The 19,637-nt window shown below is 41.2% G+C and overlaps 1 protein-coding gene across 1 annotated transcript in view; it reads left to right on the forward strand.

Annotated features, from left to right (window-relative positions):
* Nucleotides 1-19,637, forward strand: part of PEPD (peptidase D) — a 999,359-nt gene that overhangs the window by 941,857 nt on the left and 37,865 nt on the right. The window lies entirely within an intron of this gene.

Genomic DNA, 19,637 nt, shown 5'->3' on the forward strand with positions numbered 1-19,637 from the left:
GAGATCTTCAGGGGGGTAGTGTTAGGTTTATTTAAGGGGGGTTTGGGTTAGAGTAGGGGTATGTGGGTGGTGGGTTGTAATGTTGGGGGGTGGTATTGTGTTTTTCATAACAGGCAAAAGAGCTGATTTCTTTGGGGCATGCCCCGCAAAAAGTAGATGTAATTAGCTTAAAATTCTTGTAATCTTTTTTTTATTTTTTGTAATTTAGTGTTTGTTTGTTTTTGCAATTTAGTTTAGTTTATTTAATTGTAGGTACTTGTAGTTAATTAATTTAATTTATTTATTGATAGTGTAGTGTTAGGTTTAATTGTAACTTAGGTTAGGATTTATTTTACAGGTAATTTTGTAATTATTTTAACTAGATAGCTATTAAATAGTAAATAACTATTTAATAGCTATTGTACCTAGTTAAAATAAATACAAAGTTGCCTGTGAAATAAATATAAATCCTAAAATAGCTACAATATAATTATTTGTTATATTGTAGCTATATTAGGGTTTATTTTACAGGTAAGTATTTAGTTTTAAATAGGAATACTTTAGTTAATAAGAGTTAATTTATTTTGTTAGATTAAAATTATATTTAATTTAGGGGGGTGTTAGGGTTAGACTTAGCTTTAGGGGTTAATACATTTATTAGAGTAGCGGCGAGGTCCGGTCGGCAGATTAGGGGTTAATACTTGAAGTTAGGTGTCGGCGATGTTAGGGAGGGCAGATTAGGGGTTCATACTATTTATTATAGGGTTTTTGAGGCGGGAGTGAGGCGGTTTAGGGGTTAATACATTTATTAGAGTAGCGGCGACATCTGGTCGGCAGATTAGGGGTTAATAAGTGTAGGTAGGTAGCGGCGACGTTGGGGGGGTCAGATTAGGGGTTGATAAATATAATATAGGGGTCGGCGATGTTAGGGGCAGCAGATTAGGGGTTCATAGGGATAATGTAGGTGGCAGCGGTGGAGAGGCAGATTAGGGGTTAATTGTGTAATGCAGGTGTCAGCGATAGAGGTTAATAAGTGTAAGATTAGGGGTGTTTAGACTCGGGGTTCATGTTATGGTGTTAGGTGCAGACTTAGAAAGTGTTTCCCCATAGGAAACAATGGGGCTGCGTTAGTAGCTTAACGCTGCTTTTTTGCAGGTGTTAGGTTTTTTTTCAGCGCAAACTGCCCCATTGTTTCCTATGGGGGAATCGTGCACGAGCACGTTTTTCCAGCTAGCCGCTACCGTAAGCAACGATGGTATTGAGAGTTGAAGTGGCGGTAAATATGCCTTTACGCTCCCTTTTTGGAGCCTAACGCAGCCCCTCAGAGAACTCTAAATACCAGCGTTGTTTAAAAGGTGCGGGGGGAAAAAAGGAGCGTTAGCTACGCGGGTCATTACCGACAAAACTCTAAATCTAGCCGAATGCATATTTTTATTACAAAAAGACAGATTTAAAATGATTTTAAAATATTTATTTTTTCTGCAGATTTTTGCAATGCTGTATCTAATTTTGAATTCATAAGTAAAACAATATTTTAATGTCCAATTAAGTGGAGGGTTACCACTGTGCATTAATAAACCTTATGTTGTGCATTGGTATTACCCAGCAGACAATGGTAAAGATAGAAATGGATTTTATAATACAAATGCTTTGAATAGGGAAAGCAAATTGGAACAGTTTTGTTTGAGTTCTAACCATTACATTTCAGAAATATACTTTAAAATAAATAAATTATCTGTAGTAATAAGCCATAAAGTTAATCGTATTAACAAAAGAAATGGAAACTTTATATTATGTTAGCAGATTTTCATAAAAGATGCACAGGAAGATTCAGATTTTTTTTTTTTAAAGCAAAAGTATGATTACTTGTATACATTTGCATTTTAATCTTAATATTTTGAAAACTGGTTGAACTTATTATATACCGGTGTTTAGTCCAGTAATTGGCTCAATTTTTAGTCACATTCCTGATAAGTTTTTCTGTCGATAGCAAAAGTATACTTTTCTCCTTGCTCAGACTTGGAGTCCTTTATCTTCTATGTTCCAGGATTGAACTTTAGCTTTTAGTGACAGAATAGCGTATTAAGGTAATGGCAGATTTCTATTGACTGTTGGCTCCTACGATCATTTGGAGATTTTAATATAAACTGGACACCACTGAGAAAGATAAAACTCTTCTCTAAGTGCTTTCAGATGTGTGTCAGACTGTGTTCCAGAGGTTCTGTATCCAAGCGCTATATCCCAACAGTTTGTCCCTCTCCTCACACAGTGCTGCCACTACTAATTAATATACAGTAGTCACTGGCTTTGTAATATTCTACCTGGCAATAACGTTTAATGCTGACTTGTCACCCCCTGCTGGGACCAGAGTTCTGATATAATTTGATTTTGGGCCAGATTACGAGTAGTGAGCTAACAGTTCTGTGCTAGCGATAAGGGGTTTATCGCGGCTCTGCGGACGTTGAAAGTAGCACACAAAGTTGAAAGAAAACGGATTCACTCAAGTGCAATTTCATTTATTGGATGGCGTGACCTCGGAGCTATGGTTAACTGTTACATGTGGCAAAAAGGTTGTACAAAACACATCAAAAATACATTTAAAAGTAAAGTTACACTTATAATAACACTATCTAATAAAAATTAGTTTTAAAAAATTGCAATAAAACGTTTTAAGGGCTCAAAGATTGCAAACGGCTTTAACATATAGATACATACATACACATGTATATATATGTATATATATATATAGTTTGTGTACATATGTATTTATGTATTTAATGGAGCCTGTTGCAGTAAAGTAGCTAAAAACATGAAAAAAACTATTTTCGCAATATTCATATTTAATAGTGTTAAACTGTGTATTTATTGTAAATATTTTACATTCCAATGTTCTTCACATAGAATATTTTTTAAGTATTTTTAAATAGATGTTCCTATATATATATATATATATATACCTATATTTAATCATATATATATATATATATATATAGTCATCTATACTATAATCGCGTTTGTAACGCGTCCGTAGGTGTTACCAGTTGCACACGCATCTTCAAAGGAATGTTGGCTGCGTGAGGCAGCCAAAAGAATCCACCTGGATGCATCATAGGCGAACGAAGCCTTAAAAAAAAAACACGCAACCACCCACACGAAATAACGAAAAAACGACGTAACTGCTGCAATAAATTTAAAAAAAACACGTAACCACCCGCACGAAATGACAAAAAACCTAACCGCCCGTACGAAGTATAACAAAAAAAACTAACCTCCCGCACAAAGTATTAACAAACACCTAAACCGCCAACCCCCACATCGCAAAATAATAAAGTAATTAACCCCTAATCCGCAAATAAAATAATTAAAATATTAACCCCTAAACTGCCAACCCACACATTGCAATTAACCGCCAAACCCCCACATCGCAATAAACCTAATTAACCTATTAACTCCTAAACCGCCAACCACCCACATCGCAATAAACCTAAGTAACCTTTTAACCCCTACACCACCAAACCCCCACATCGCAATAAACCTAAGTAACCTATTAACCCCTACACCGCCAAGCCCCCACATCGCAATAAACCTAATTAACCTATTAACTTCTAAATCACCAACCCCACACAACGCAATTAACTAATTTAATTACTAGGCCCCCTAACCTAACACCCTCTAAATTAACCCCAATACTAAGTTACAATTAAAATAATAAAACCTAACATTAAATTACAAACAAAAAAATCTAAAATTGCAAAATATAAAAAGCGCTAAAATTACAGAAAAATATAAACAAAATGATCAAAAATAAAAAACATTAAACCTAATCTTTATGAAAATAAAAAATTCCCCCAAAATAAAAACACCTCCTAATCTAAACTACCAATAGCCCTTAAAAGGGCCTTTTGTATGGCATTGCCCTAAGTTAAACAGCTATTTTACATTTAAAAAATACTAAGTCCCCCTAACAGTAAAAAACCCCCACACACCAAACCCCCCAAAATAAAAAACCTAACACTAAAAAAACCTAAACTACCCATTGCCCCTAAAGGGTCATTTGTATGGGCATTTCCCTTAAAAGGGCATTCAGCTCTTTTGCTGCCCTTAAAAGGCCATTCAGCTCTTTTACAAGCCCCTTAAAAGGCCATTCAGCTCTTTTACAAGCCCCTTAAATCCCTAATCTTAAAAAAAATAAAAAAAATAAATCTTCATCCGGAGTGAAGGCGGGGCAGAGCTGGCTTCCCTGATGCACGGATCCTCAGCAGCAGCGAGCCTCAGCCGCGTGGAGGCTCCTCTTCATGCGATTGTCTGTTGCACACTGAGCATTGAATGCAAGGTACCCCATATTTATTGATTTCAAAATTTCAGCCAATAGGAATGCAAGGTACCCCAAACTTATTGCGGTATCATCCATTCAATTTTTAGTGTACGCCGGAGATCGGATGAAGAGGGGCCTCCACACCACTGAGGATCACCGCTGCTGAGGTCCACCGCTCCGGATCCGCACATCTGGGAAGACCGCTCCGCACTTCCGCTCCGCGCCGCCTTCACTCCGGATGAAGATAGAGGATGATGGAGGCGCCTGGAAGAAGACCTTCTCCACCAGAGTTCTGGAATGGTGAGTACCTATTTGGTGCTTAGTCTTAGAATTTTTTTTTATTTTTAAGATTAGGGATTTAATGGGCTGTAAAAGAGCTGATTGCCCTTTCAAGGGCAGTAAAAGAGCTGAATGTCCTTTTAAGGGCAATTCCCATACACATGCCCCTTTAGGGGCAATGTGTAGCTTAGGTTTTTTTACACTGTTTTTTTTTTATTTTGGGGGGGTTGGTTGGGTGGGGGGTTTTACTGTAGGGGGTAATTGGTAATTTTTTTAAGTAAAAGAGCTGTTTAATTTAGGGCAATGCCCTACAAAAGGCCCTTTTAAGAGCTATTGGCAGTTTAGTATTAGATTAGGGTTTTTTTTTATTTTGGGGGGATTTTTTATTTTTATAGGGGTATTAGTTTAGGATTCATTTTTTTATTTTGGATAGCTTTGTTTATTTTTTTCTGTAATTTTACATTTTTTATTTTGTTGTAACATTAGCTTGGTATTTGTAATTATTTAAACATACACTGCCCTCTGGGCAGGCTTTAGCGCCTAGTAGATAATAAATAGTGCAAGTGAATATCATCAGTTAATACAATTTAATAATGACACAATAAGTACACTTAAAATTACCACCGGTGGTAAAAAATTCTATAGTGAATAGCTATAGCTATAGTTATAGGATTTTGTTACCACCGTTCAGAAAGATTAATTTTAATACTTAGCTTTCAAACGAAAATTACTGTTTTTTGTATACTTTTCCCTCTTAAATGCTTCCAGAGGGCTTTTTGGGTAGGCTCTGGCTATAATCACTTCTCTCCGCTCTATAGCTACAAGTTCCAGGTACAGGAAGGACCCTCTTGGTGGAGCTACCCAGACGGGGTAGCCGGTGTCCGTCACAGGGAGAGAAAGAGCAATAGAGAGGGGCAGAGGGAGAGAGCAAAAGAGTGGTTGGGAGAGAGAGAGCAAAAGAGAGGGGGGAGAGAGAAAGAGAGCAAAATAGAGGGGGAGAGAGAGAAAAAGAGAGGGGAGAGAGAGAGAGCAAAAAAGAGGGGAGAGTGAGAGAGAGAGCAAAAGAGAGGAGGGAGTTTGAGAGAGAGCAAAAGAAAGGGGGGAGAGAGAAAGCAATAGAGAAGGGGAGAGAGAGAGCATAATAGAGAGGAGAGAGAGCAAAAGAGATGGGGGAAAGAGCAAAAGATAGGGGTAGAGAGAGTGAGAGCAAAAGAGAGAGGGGAGAGTGAGAGCAAAAGAGAGAGGGGAGAGTGAGAGCAAAAGAGAGAGGGGGAGAGAGAGTGCAAAAGAGAGGGGGAGAGAGAGAGAAAGAGAGAGGGAGAGAGAGAAAAAGAGAGGGGGAGAGAGAGAGCAAAAGAGAGGGGAGGGTGAGAGAGAGAGAGCAAAAGAGAGGGGGGAGATTGAGAGAGAGCAAAAGAGAGGGGAGGGTGAGAGAGAGAGCAAAAGAGAGGGGGGAGATTGAGAGAGAGCAAAAGAGAGGGGGGAGAGAGAGAAAGAGAGAGGAGGAGAGAGAGCAAAAGAGAGGGGAGAGAGCAAAAAAAAGGGGGGAGAGAGAGAGCAATAGAGAAGGGGAGAGAGAGAGCAAAAGAGAGGTGGAGAGAGAGAGAGCAAAAGAGAGGGGAGGGTGAGAGAGAGAGAGCAAAAGAGAGGGGAGGGTGAGAGAGAGAGAGCAAAAGAGAGGGGAGGGTGAGAGAGAGAGAGAGCAAAAGAGAGGGGGGAGATTGAGAGAGAGCAAAAGAGAGGGGGGAGAGAGAGAAAGAGAGAGGAGGAGAGAGAGCAAAAGAGAGGGGAGAGAGCAAAAAAAAGGGGGGAGAGAGAGAGCAATAGAGAAGGGGAGAGAGAGAGCAAAAGAGAGGTGGAGAGAGAGAGAGCAAAAGAGAGGGGGGAGAGAGAGTGAGAACAAAAGAGAGCGGGGAGAGTGAGAGCACAAAAGAGAGGGGGGAGAGAGGGGGAGAGGGAGCACAAGAGAGGGGACTGGAGAGAGAGAGCAAACGAGAAGGGGGGGAGAGATCAAAAGAGAGGGGGAGAGAGAGCAAAAGAAAGAGAGGGAGAGAGAGAGAGCAAAAGAGAGGGAGGAGAGAGAGCAAAAGAGAGGGAGGAGAGAGAGAGAGAGCAAAAGAGAGGGGAGGGTGAGAGAGAGAGAGCAAAAGAGAGGGGAGGGTGAGAGAGAGAGAGCAAAAGAGAGGGGGGAGATTGAGAGAGAGAAAGAGAGAGGAGGAGAGAGAGCAAAAGAGAGGGGAGAGAGAGCAAAAAAAAGGGGGGAGAGAGAGAGCAATAGAGAAGGGGAGAGAGAGAGCAAAAGAGAGGTGGAGAGAGAGAGAGCAAAAGAGAGGGGAGAGAGAGTGAGAACAAAAGAGAGCGGGGAGAGTGAGAGCACAAAAGAGAGGGGGGAGAGAGGGGGAGAGGGAGCACAAGAGAGGGGACTGGAGAGAGAGAGCAAACGAGAAGGGGGGAGAGATCAAAAGAGAGGGGGAGAGAGAGCAAAAGAAAGAGAGGGAGAGAGAGAGAGCAAAAGAGAGGGAGGAGAGAGAGAGAGCAAAAGAAAGGGTGGGAGAGAGAGAGCAAAAGAGAGGGGAGAGATAGCAAAAGAGAGGGGAAGAGAGAGAGCACAAAAGAGAAGGGGAAGAGAGGGAGCAAGAGAGTGGGAGAGAGAACAAAAGAGGGAGGGGTAGAGAGAGAGAGAAAAAGAGATGGGGAGAGAGAGAGAGCAAAAGAGAGGGGGAGAAAGAGCACAACAGAGAGGGGGAGAGAGAGTGCAAAAGAGAGGGGGGGAAAGAGAGCAAAAGACAGGGGGGAGAGATATAGCAAGCGATGGAGGAGAGAGAGCAAAAGAGGGGGAGGGAAAGCAAAAAAAGAGGGGAGAGAGAGAAACAGAGCGGGAGGGGAGAGAGAGCAAAAGAGGGGGGAAGAGAGCAAAAGAGAGGGGAGAGAGAGCAAGCAATGGAGGAGAGAGAGCAAAAGAGGGGGAGGGAGAGAGAGAAAAAGAGCGGGAGGGGGAGAGAGAGCGCAAAAGAGAGGTGGAGAGAGAGCAAAAGAGAAGGGGGAGAGCGAGAGAAAAAGAGAGGGGGAGTGAGAGAGAGAGCAAGAGAGAGGGGGGAGAGAGAGCAAGCGATGGAGGAGAGAGACCAAAAGAGGGGGGACAGAGAGCAAAAAAAGAGGGGGGAGAGAGCAAAAAAGAGGAGGGAGAGAGAGAAAAAGAGCGGGAGAGGAGAGAGAGCAAAAGAGAGGGGGCAGAGAGCGCGCAAAATAGAGGGGGAGAGAGAGCAAGAGAGAGGGGGGGGTGAGGGACAGCAAAAGAGAGGGGTGAATGAGAGAGCAAAAGAGAAGGGGAGAGTGAGCAAAAGAGAGGGAGAGAGAGAGAGAGCAAAAGAGAGGGGGAGAGAGAGAGAGCAAAAGAGACGGGGAAAGAGAGAGCAAAAGAGGAGGAGGAGAGTGAGAGCAAGAGAGAGGGTGGAGTGAGAGACAGCGAGAGAGAGGGGGAGAGAGAGCAAAAGAGGGGGGGGGGCAGAGAGCAAAAAAAGAGGGGAGAGAGAAAGAAAAAGAGTGGGAGGGGAGAGAGAGCAAAAGAGAGGGGGCAGAGAGCGCGCAAAATAGAGGGGGAGAGAGAGAGCAAAAGAGGAGGAGGAGAGTGAGAGCAAAAGAGAGGGGGAGAGTGAGAGCAAAAGAGAGGGGGAGAGAGAGAGCAAAAGAGAGGGGGAGAGAGAGAGCAAAAGAGAGGAGAGAGAGAGCAAAAGAGAGGGGGGAGAGAGAGCAAAAGAGAGGGGGAGAGAGCAAAAGAGAGGGGGTTAGAGAGGGCAAAAGAGAGGGGGAGAGAGAGCAAAAGAGGGGGGAAAGAGAGCAAACGCGAGGGGAGAGAGAGAGCAAGCGATGTAGGAGAGAGAGCAAAAGAGGGTGAGGGAGAGCAAAAAAGAGGAGGGAGAGAGAGAAAAAGAGCGGGAGGGGGATAGAGAGCGCAAAAGAGAGGTGGAGAGAGAGAGCAAAAGAGAAGGGGGAGAGAAAGAGAGAGCTAGAGAGAGGGGGGAGAGAGAGCAAGCGATGGAGGAGAGAGACCAAAAGAGGGGGGACAGAGAGCAAAAAGAGGGGAGAGAGAGCAAAAAAAGAGGGGAGAGAGAGCAAAATAGAGGAGGGAGAGAAAGAAAAAGAGTGGGAGGGGAGAGAGAGCAAAAGAGAGGGGGCAGAGAGAACGCAAAATAGAGGGGGAGAGAGAGAGCTAAAGAGCAGGAGGAGAGCGAGAGCAAGAGAGAGGGGGAAGTGAGAGACCGCAAAAGAGAGGGGGAGAGAGAGAGCAAAAGAGAGGGGGAGAGAGAGAGCAAAAGATAGGGGGAGAGAGAGCAAAAGAGAGGGGAGAGAGAGAGCAAAAGAGAGGGGGAGAGAGAGAGGGGGCAAAAGAGAGGGGGGGAGAGAGAGCGCAAAAGAGAGGGGGAGAGAGCGCAAAACAGAGGGGGAGAGAGAGAGCAAAAGAGAGGGGGAGAGAGAGAGCAAAAGAGGAGGAGGAGAGTGAGAGCAAGAGAGAGGATGGAGCGAGAGACAGCAAAAGAGAGGGGGGAGAGAGAGAGCAAAAGAGGGGGGGGGGGAGAGAGCAAAAGAGGAGGGGGGGAGAGAGAGCAAAAAAAGAGGGGAGAGAGAGCAAAAAAGAGGAGGGAGAGAAAGAAAAAGAGCGGGAGGGGAGAGAGAGCAAAAGAGAGGGGGCAGAGATTACGCAAAATAGAGGGGGAGAGAGAGAGAGCAAAAGAGAGGGGGAGAGAGAGCAAAAGAGAGGGGGAGAGAGAGCAAAAGAGAGGGGGAGAGAGAGCAAAAGAGAGGGGGAGAGAGAGCAAAAGAGAGGGGGAGAGAGAACAAAAGAGAGGGGGTGAGAGAACAAAAGAGAGGGGGGTGAGAGAGAGCGCAAAAGAGAAGGGGCAAACGAGAGGGGAGAGAGAGAGAGAGCGCAAAAGAGAGGGGAAAGAGAGAGAGCAAGAGAAGGGGGAGAGAGCGAGCAAAAGAGGAGGAGAGAGAGAAAGAGAGGGGGGTATAGAGTGCAAAAGAGAGGGAGGAGAGAGAGAGCAAGCAATGGAGGAGGGAGAGCAAAAAAAGAGGGGAGAGAGAGAAAAAGAGCAGGAGGGGGAGAGAGAGCGCAAAAGAGAGGGGGAGAGAGAGCGCAAAAGAGAAGGGGGAGAGCGAGAGAAAAAGAGAGGGGGAGTGAGAGAGAGCAAAAGAGAGGGGGGAGAGAGAGAGCAAAAACATAATTTATGTAAGAACTTACCTGATAAATTCATTTCTTTCATATTAGCAAGAGTCCATGAGCTAGTGACGTATGGGATATACATTCCTACCAGGAGGGGCAAAGTTTCCCAAACCTCAAAATGCCTATAAATACACCCCTCACCACACCCACAATTCAGTTTAACGAATAGCCAAGAAGTGGGGTGATAAAAAAGTGCGAAAGCATATAAAATAAGGAATTGGAATAATTGTGCTTTATACAAAATCATAACCACCACAAAAAAAGGGCGGGCCTCATGGACTCTTGCTAATATGAAAGAAATGAATTTATCAGGTAAGTTCTTACATAAATTATGTTTTCTTTCATGTAATTAGCAAGAGTCCATGAGCTAGTGACGTATGGGATAATGACTACCCAAGAAGTGGATCTTTCCACACAAGAGTCACTAGAGAGGGAGGGATAAAATAAAGACAGCCAATTCCTGCTGAAAATAATCCACACCCAAAATAAAGTTTAACGAAAAACATAAGCAGAAGATTCAAACTGAAACCGCTGCCTGAAGTACTTTTCTACCAAAAACTGCTTCAGAAGAAGAAAATACATCAAAATGGTAGAATTTAGTAAAAGTATGCAAAGAGGACCAAGTCGCTGCTTTGCAGATCTGGTCAACCGAAGCTTCATTCCGAAACGCCCAGGAAGTAGAAACTGACCTAGTAGAATGAGCTGTAATTCTCTGAGGCGGAGTTTTACCCGACTCAACATAGGCAAGATGAATTAAAGATTTCAACCAAGATGCCAAAGAAATGGCAGAAGCTTTCTGGCCTTTTCTAGAACCGGAAAAGATAACAAATAGACTAGAAGTCTTACGAAAAGATTTCGTAGCTTCAACATAATATTTCAAAGCTCTAACAACATCCAAAGAATGCAACGATTTCTCCTTAGAATTCTTAGGATTAGGACATAATGAAGGAACCACAATTTCTCTACTAATGTTGTTGGAATTCACAACTTTAGGTAAAAATTCAAAAGAAGTTCGCAACACCGCCTTATCCTGATGAAAAATCAGAAAAGGAGACTCACAAGAAAGAGCAGATAATTCAGAAACTCTTCTGGCAGAAGAGATGGCCAAAAGGAACAAAACTTTCCAAGAAAGTAATTTAATGTCCAATGAATGCATAGGTTCAAACGGAGGAGCTTGAAGAGCTCCCAGAACCAAATTCAAACTCCAAGGAGGAGAAATTGACTTAATGACAGGTTTTATACGAACCAAAGCTTGTACAAAACAATGAATATCAGGAAGAATAGCAATCTTTCTGTGAAAAAGAACAGAAAGAGCAGAGATTTGTCCTTTCAAAGAACTTGCGGACAAACCTTTATCTAAACCATCCTGAAGGAACTGTAAAATTCTCGGTATTCTAAAAGAATGCCAGGAAAAATGATGAGAAAGACACCAAGAAATATAAGTCTTCCAGACTCTATAATATATCTCTCGAGATACAGATTTACGAGCCTGTAACATAGTATTAATCACAGAGTCAGAGAAACCTCTTTGACCAAGAATCAAGCGTTCAATCTCCATACCTTTAAATTTAAGGATTTCAGATCCTGATGGAAAAAAGGACCTTGCGACAGAAGGTCTGGTCTTAATGGAAGAGTCCACGGTTGGCAAGAGGCCATCCGGACAAGATCCGCATACCAAAACCTGTGAGGCCATGCCGGAGCTACCAGCAGAACAAACGAGCATTCCTTCAGAATCTTGGAGATTACTCTTGGAAGAAGAACTAGAGGCGGAAAGATATAGGCAGGATGATACTTCCAAGGAAGTGATAATGCATCCACTGCCTCCGCCTGAGGATCCCGGGATCTGGACAGATACCTGGGAAGTTTCTTGTTTAGATGGGACGCCATCAGATCTATTTCTGGAAGTTCCCACATTTGAACAATCTGAAGAAATACCTCTGGGTGAAGAGACCATTCGCCCGGATGCAACGTTTGGCGACTGAGATAATCCGCTTCCCAATTGTCTACACCTGGGATATGAACCGCAGAGATTAGACAGGAGCTGGATTCCGCCCAAACCAAAATTCGAGATACTTCTTTCATAGCCAGAGGACTGTGAGTCCCTCCTTGATGATTGATGTATGCCACAGTTGTGACATTGTCTGTCTGAAAACAAATGAACGATTCTCTCTTCAGAAGAGGCCAAAACTGAAGAGCTCTGAAAATTGCACGGAGTTCCAAAATATTGATCGGTAATCTCACCTCCTGAGATTCCCAAACTCCTTGTGCCGTCAGAGATCCCCACACAGCTCCCCAACCTGTGAGACTTGCATCTGTTGAAATTACAGTCCAGGTCGGAAGCACAAAAGAAGCCCCCTGAATTAAACGATGGTGATCTGTCCACCATGTTAGAGAGTGTCGAACAATCTGTTTTAAAGATATTAATTGAGATATCTTCGTGTAATCCTTGCACCATTGCTTCAGCATACAGAGCTGAAGAGGTCGCATGTGAAAACGAGCAAAGGGGATCGCGTCCGATGCAGCAGTCATAAGACCTAGAATTTCCATGCATAAGGCTACCGAAGGGAATGATTGTGACTGAAGGTTTCGACAAGCTGTAATCAACTTTAGACGTCTCTTGTCTGTTAAAGACAGAGTCATGGACACTGAATCCATCTGGAAACCCAGAAAGGTTACCCTTGTCTGAGGAATCAAAGAACTTTTTGGTAAATTGATCCTCCAACCATGATCTTGAAGAAACAACACAAGTCGATTCGTATGAGATTCTGCTAAATGTAAAGACTGAGCAAGTACCAAGATATCGTCCAAATAAGGAAATACCACAATACCCTGTTCTCTGATTACAGACAGCAGGGCACCGAGAACCTTTGTAAAAATTCTTGGAGCTGTAGCTAGGCCAAACGGCAGAGCCACAAACTGGTAATGCTTGTCCAGAAACGAGAATCTCAGAAACTGAAAATGATCTGGATGAATCGGAATATGCAGATATGCATCCTGTAAATCTATTGTGGACATATAATTCCCTTGCTGAACAAAAGGTAAGATAGTCCTTACAGTTACCATCTTGAACGTTGGTATCCTTACATAACGATTCAATATTTTTAGATCCAGAACTGGTCTGAAAGAATTCTCCTTCTTTGGTACAATGAAGAGATTTGAATAAAACCCCATCCCCTGTTCCGGAACTGGAACTGGCATAATTACTCCAGTCAACTCTAGATCTGAAACACATTTCAGAAATGCTTGAGCTTTTACTGGATTTACTGGGACACGGGAAAGAAAAAATCTCTTTGCAGGAGGTCTCAACTTGAAACCAATTCTGTAACCTTCTGAAACAATGCTCTGAATCCAAAGATTGTGAACAGAATTGATCCAAATTTCCTTGAAAAAACGTAACCTGCCCCCTACCAGCTGAACTGGAATGAGGGCCGCACCTTCATGTGGACTTAGAAGCAGGCTTTGCCTTTCTAGCTGGCTTGGATTTATTCCAAACTGGAGATGGTCTCCAAACTGAAACTGCTCCTGAGGATGAAGGATCAGGCTTTTGTTCTTTGTTGAAACGAAAGGAACGAAAACGATTATTAGCCCTGTTTTTACCTTTAGATTTTTTATCCTGTGGTAAAAAAGTTCCTTTCCCACCAGTAACAGTTGAAATAATGGAATCCAACTGAGAACCAAATAATTTGTTACCCTGGAAAGAAATGGAAAGTAAAGTTGATTTAGAAGCCATATCAGCATTCCAAGTTTTAAGCCATAAAGCTCTTCTAGCTAAAATAGCTAGAGACATAAACCTGACATCAACTCTGATAATATCAAAAATGGCATCACAGATAAAATTATTAGCATGTTGAAGAAGAATAATAATATCATGAGAATCACGATGTGTTACTTGTTGCGCTAAAGTTTCCAACCAAAAAGTTGAAGCTGCAGCAACATCAGCCAAAGATATAGCAGGTCTAAGAAGATTTCCTGAACACAGATAAGCTTTTCTTAGAAAGGACTCAATTTTCCTATCTAGAGGATCCTTAAACGAAGTACCATCTGACGTAGGAATAGTAGTACGTTTAGCAAGGGTAGAAATAGCCCCATCAACTTTAGGGATCTTGTCCCAAAATTCTAGTCTGTCAGACGGCACAGGATATAATTGCTTAAAACGTTTAGAAGGAGTAAATGAATTACCCAAATTATCCCATTCTTTGGAAATTACTGCAGAAATAGCATCAGGGACAGGAAAAACTTCTGGAATAACTACAGGAGATTTAAAAACCTTATTTAAACGTTTAGATTTAGTATCAAGAGGACCAGAATCCTCTATTTCTAAAGCAATTAGGACTTCTTTAAGTAAAGAACGAATAAATTCCATTTTAAATAAATATGAAGATTTATCAGCATCAACCTCTGAGACAGAATCCTCTGAACCAGAAGAATCATCAGAATCAGAATGATGATGTTCAGTTAAAAATTCATCTGTAGGGAGAGAAGTTTTAAAAGATTTTTTACGTTTACTAGAAGGAGAAATAACAGACATAGCCTTCTTTATGGATTCAGAAACAAAATCTCTTATATTATCAGGAACATTCTGCACCTTAGATGTTGAAGGAACTGCAACAGGCAATGGTACTTTACTAAAGGAAATATTATCTGCTTTAACAAGTTTGTCATGACAATCAATACAAACAACAGCTGGAGAAATAGCTACCAAAAGTTTACAGCAGATACACTTAGCTTTGGTAGATTCAGCACTTGACAGCGATTTTCCTGTAGTATCTTCTGACTCAGATGCAACGTGAGACATCTTGCAATATGTAAGAGAAAAAACAACATATATATAAAGCAAAATTGATCAAATTCCTTAAATGACAGTTTCAGGAATGGGAAAACATGCCAAAGTACAAGCTTCTAGCAACCAGAAGCAATAAAAAATGAGACTTAAATAATGTGGAGACAAAAGTGACGCCCATATTTTTTCGCGCCAAATAAGACGCCCACATTATTTGGCGCCTAAATGCTTTTTGGCGCCAAAAATGACGCCACATCCGGAACGCCGACATTTTTGGCGCAAAATAACGTCAAAAAATGACGCAACTTCCGGCGCCAAAAAAGTCCGCGCCAAGAATGACGCAATAAAATGAAGCATTTTCAGCCCCCGCGAGCCTAACAGCCTACAGGGAAAAAGTCAAATTTTAAGGTAAGAAAAATGTTAAAATGCATTATCCCAAATATGAAACTGACTGTCTGAAAATAAGGAAAGTTGAACATTCTGAGTCAAGGCAAATAAATGTTTGAATACATATATTTAGAACTTTATAAACAAAGTGCCCAACCATAGCTAGGAGTGTCACAGAAAATAAGACTTACTTACCCCAGGACACTCATCTACATATAGTAGATAGCCAAACCAGTACTGAAACGAGAATCAGCAGAGGTAATGGTATATATAAGAGTATATCGTCGATCTGAAAAGGGAGGTAAGAGATGAATCTCTACGACCGATAACAGAGAACCTATGAAATAGACCCCTTAGAAGGAGATCACTGCATTCAAATAGGCAATACTCCTCACATCCCTCTGACATTCACTGCACGCTGAGAGGAAAACCGGGCTCCAACTTGCTGCGGAGCGCATATCAACGTAGAATCTAGCACAAACTTACTTCACCACCTCCATCGGAGGCAAAGTTTGTAAAACTGAATTGTGGGTGTGGTGAGGGGTGTATTTATAGGCATTTTGAGGTTTGGGAAACTTTGCCCCTCCTGGTAGGAATGTATATCCCATACGTCACTAGCTCATGGACTCTTGCTAATTACATGAAAGAAAGAGAGGGGGAGAGAGAGAGAGCAAAAGAGAGGGGGAGGGAGAGAGAGCAAAAGAAGAGGGAGAGAGAGCAAAAGAGACGGGGGGAGAGAGAGAGAGCAAAAGAGAGGGGGGAGAGAGCAAAAGAGAGGGGCAAAACGAGAGGGGAGGGAGAGAGAGCGTAAAAGAGAGGGGGAAAGAGTAAGAGAGGGGGATAGAGAGCGCAAAAGAGAGGGGGAGAGAGCGCAAAAGAGAGGGGGAGAGAGAGCAAAAAAGAGGGGGGAGAGAGAGCAAGGGGTGGGACCGCTGTACTACAAAAAATGGCCCGTGTACACTGGCTTTAGGACTAGTGTATATATATATAAGTATCCACAACAGGTGCACTCACTGGGACTTAAGACATCCGCCGGGGTGCTGCGTGAAAAAACATATGGTGATATCGATCAACCTCAAAAGGAAGAGAAGACGCTTCACTCTCCGGTCTTGGCAAAGTTCCTTTATTAAATATCCAGCATCAATCAGAAAATCCCCTAAACGTTTTAATACCAATTGGTATCTTTGTCAATGGGCAATCAAAGCATATTTATCCCAAAAGAAGGTTCCTAAACTAACCCAAAACCACCACCTATAAGTACCCGTAATGCGTCTCTGTCACTTCCGGTGTATCGGAAGCCGCCCCCACGCGCATGCGTCCAGCCACTCACTAGCCACATGGCTAATTTGCATAATCAACACACGTAATGACGTTTGGCGCTTCTATTGCGCATAACAACTCTAGCAACTGCACATGTCTGGGTGGCGGAAGTTCCGATAACATCGGACTAACTAATACAAGTACTACTATTATAATCACCATAGTGAAAAAAACCAAAATACCGTAAACATATTAAAAGAATGTTAAAATATCACATTACTTGAGGTCTCAATCAGATCTTGTACCTGTATCATCAAAGCTGCAATAATATTCAAACAACATTATACTATCAAGTATATTACTCGATAACCCATTAATGGCTAGAACAATAATATCCATTAGTGTCAAATTTTCTAAATAAATGTATCAAGTTACAATCATCAGTAACTCATATCAGTCTTTCATGTCTAATGGAGTATAGTAGGAAACATTATTAAGGCCACAGCAATACACTGAACACAGTTCATTCAGAGACTTTGTAAATATATGTAGTATGTACAAGTCCATCTTTTTAGATGTTGATGACCTAGACCGATTAATCATGGACATCTCATTCAGAGAAAGACATTAAAGTCCAATTGCATATTTAGAGAGGTGGCTCCTAAGGGACTAAATATGCAATTGGACTTTAATGTCTTTCTCTGAATGAGATGTCCATGATTAATCGGTCTAGGTCATCAAGATCTAAAAAGATGGACTTGTCCATACTACATATATTTACAAAGTCTCTGAATGAACTGTGTTCAGTGTATTGCTGTGGCCTTAATAATGTTTCCTACTATACTCCATTAGACATGAAAGACTGATATGAGTTACTGATGATTGTAACTTGATACATTTATTTAGAAAATTTGACACTAATGGATATTATTGTTCTAGCCATTAATGGGTTATCGAGTAATATACCTGATAGTATAATGTTGTTTGAATATTATTGCAGCTTTGATGATACAGGTACAAGATCTGATTGAGACCTCAAGTAATGTGATATTTTAACATTCTTTTAATATGTTTACGGTATTTTTTTTTTTTTTCACTATGGTGATTATAATAGTAGTACTTGTATTAGTTAGTCCGATGTTATCGGAACTTCCGCCACCCAGACATGCACAGTTGCTAGAGTTGTTATGCGCAATAGAAGCGCAAAACGTCATTACGTTTGTTGATTATGCAAATTAGCCATGTGGCTAGTGAGTGGCTGGACGCATGCTCGTGGGGGCGGCTTCCGATACACCGGAAGTGACAGAGACGCATTACGGGTACTTATAGGTGAGTGGTTTTGTGTTAGTTTAGGAACCTTATTTTGGGATAAATATGCTTTGATTGCCCATTGACAAAGATACCAATTGGTATTGAAACGTTTCTGGGATTTTCTGATTGATGCTGGATATTTAATAAAGGAACTTTGCCAAGACCGGAGAGTGAAGCGTCTTCTCTTCCTTTTGGGGTTGATCAATATCACTATATATATATATATAGATATAGATATATATAATCATATATAGGAATAGATCAGTGATGTGCAGTCACTAGAGGCAGGTGAGGCAGTGCTTCACCTCTCATATGGGCAAAAATATATATTTTTTTATTGGCTTTAAAAAAAAATTGTAATTTTTTTCCCCCAGCATTTTTTTTTCTCACAGCTATATGTTGTGCAATGGAGAGGCACAAGCAGATCTGCCCACCATTACACAACATGCTGCGCCATCTACTGGATGCAAGTGGTTAAGATCATTGCATGGCCCATTAACTGCTTATTTGAGGCAGTCCTATTTGGGCTGAACCAATCCAGCGAGGGCCATTAGTAAGTGGAACATAGGGTTGGGGCTGGATGTTAAATCATATAAAACAAAACAAAAACGGAAAAAAACAACTTTCATATATTTTGTTGCTGTCCTGTGAACCTGCTAGCTTTGCTAAAGTGAAAAAGAGAGTTCTGTTCTTCCCCTCTAAGTGCAGTGGAATGTGCCACTGTCACTTCCTGAATCCTTACAGAGCAGGAAGAGAGAGGCACAGAGAGCACTGTTTCACCCACATCTTATTAAAGTAAGATTTTACTGAAAGGGATCTGTTAGTGAAAATGATAATTTAATGAATGTGGTTTAGTGTTTGTTTACTCTTTTACAGCAGGGTCGTTTTTGTATTTTGTTTACTCAAACTTTACACCCACTAACTTAGCAGCTTGCCTCTGTACTTCACACTAAATTATAGTCTCATTTTCTCAACTCTCTGTAGCTCTGCTGTTTTATTACTTTAAAATGCAGTGGTCCCCCCCCCCCCCCCTTGTGTGTGTGTCTCTCTCTCTAGCTATCTATCCATCTCTCTCCTTATGTGTTGTTCTCCCCCATGGTCTCTTTCTCTCTCTGTCTCTCTTCCTCCCCCTCTGACTCTCATCCCTTATGTAATGAAGGAATCTATAAGCATAATTTGCAGCATTAAAGTAAAAAGTATGTTTTAAACATATTTTAATGGGCATGGATTTCTAGATCTCATAATCAGAGCAAGCATTGTGTTATCTGGCAAGAGTTTCTGTTACAATCCTTTTAGACTAAAATCAGATGTTTACTAAGTTGACCAGTTTTCCAAGACACCATTTAAAGGGACATGAAACCCATATGCAAATTTAAATAACTTTCCAATTTACATCTAATATCTAATTTTCTTCATTCTTTTGATGTCCTTTGTTGAAAATCATATCTAAATATGCTCAGTAGCTGCTGATCGGTGGCTGCACATAGATACCTCATGTGATTGGCTCACCAATGTGCATTGCTATTTCTTCAAAAAAGGATATCTAAAGAATGAAGGTGTATCCTAGCCACTGCCTCATCAGCCTCTGACGTCACTGCACGTCACTGGAATAGATATATATTTTATCAAAAAATCATATATATATATATAAAAATATGTATTTATGAATAAATAGAACATATTCTGTTATGTGAAGAACATTGGAATGTGAACTATTTATATTTATTATATTATTATTATTATTATTATATATTATATATGTCAGGTTAGAGCACTTGTGTTAACAAAAATATCCTTTTCACAAGGACTATATTACAAATAGATGCGCCTATACTTGAAGTTAGGTTGCATCTGCATACTCAATTGTGTCTAAATAATATGAAGAAGAAAAAGACCTTGTTTTAGATAATACAGTAATAACTTGTATTACTTATACTAATAACATAATTAAGGTTATGAAACCAGCATGTTGATCTAATAATAAAATTCAAGGGACATAAAAAAAATACAATAAAATGTGAATGCACTGTTAAACATGCTAAAAACATGAAAAACATTATCCCAAAACTAACTAGATTGATTTTGAAGCTAACAGGAAGTAC

This window comes from Bombina bombina, chromosome 1 (genome assembly GCF_027579735.1).
Source record: "Bombina bombina isolate aBomBom1 chromosome 1, aBomBom1.pri, whole genome shotgun sequence".
Classification (NCBI taxonomy): domain Eukaryota; kingdom Metazoa; phylum Chordata; class Amphibia; order Anura; family Bombinatoridae; genus Bombina; species Bombina bombina.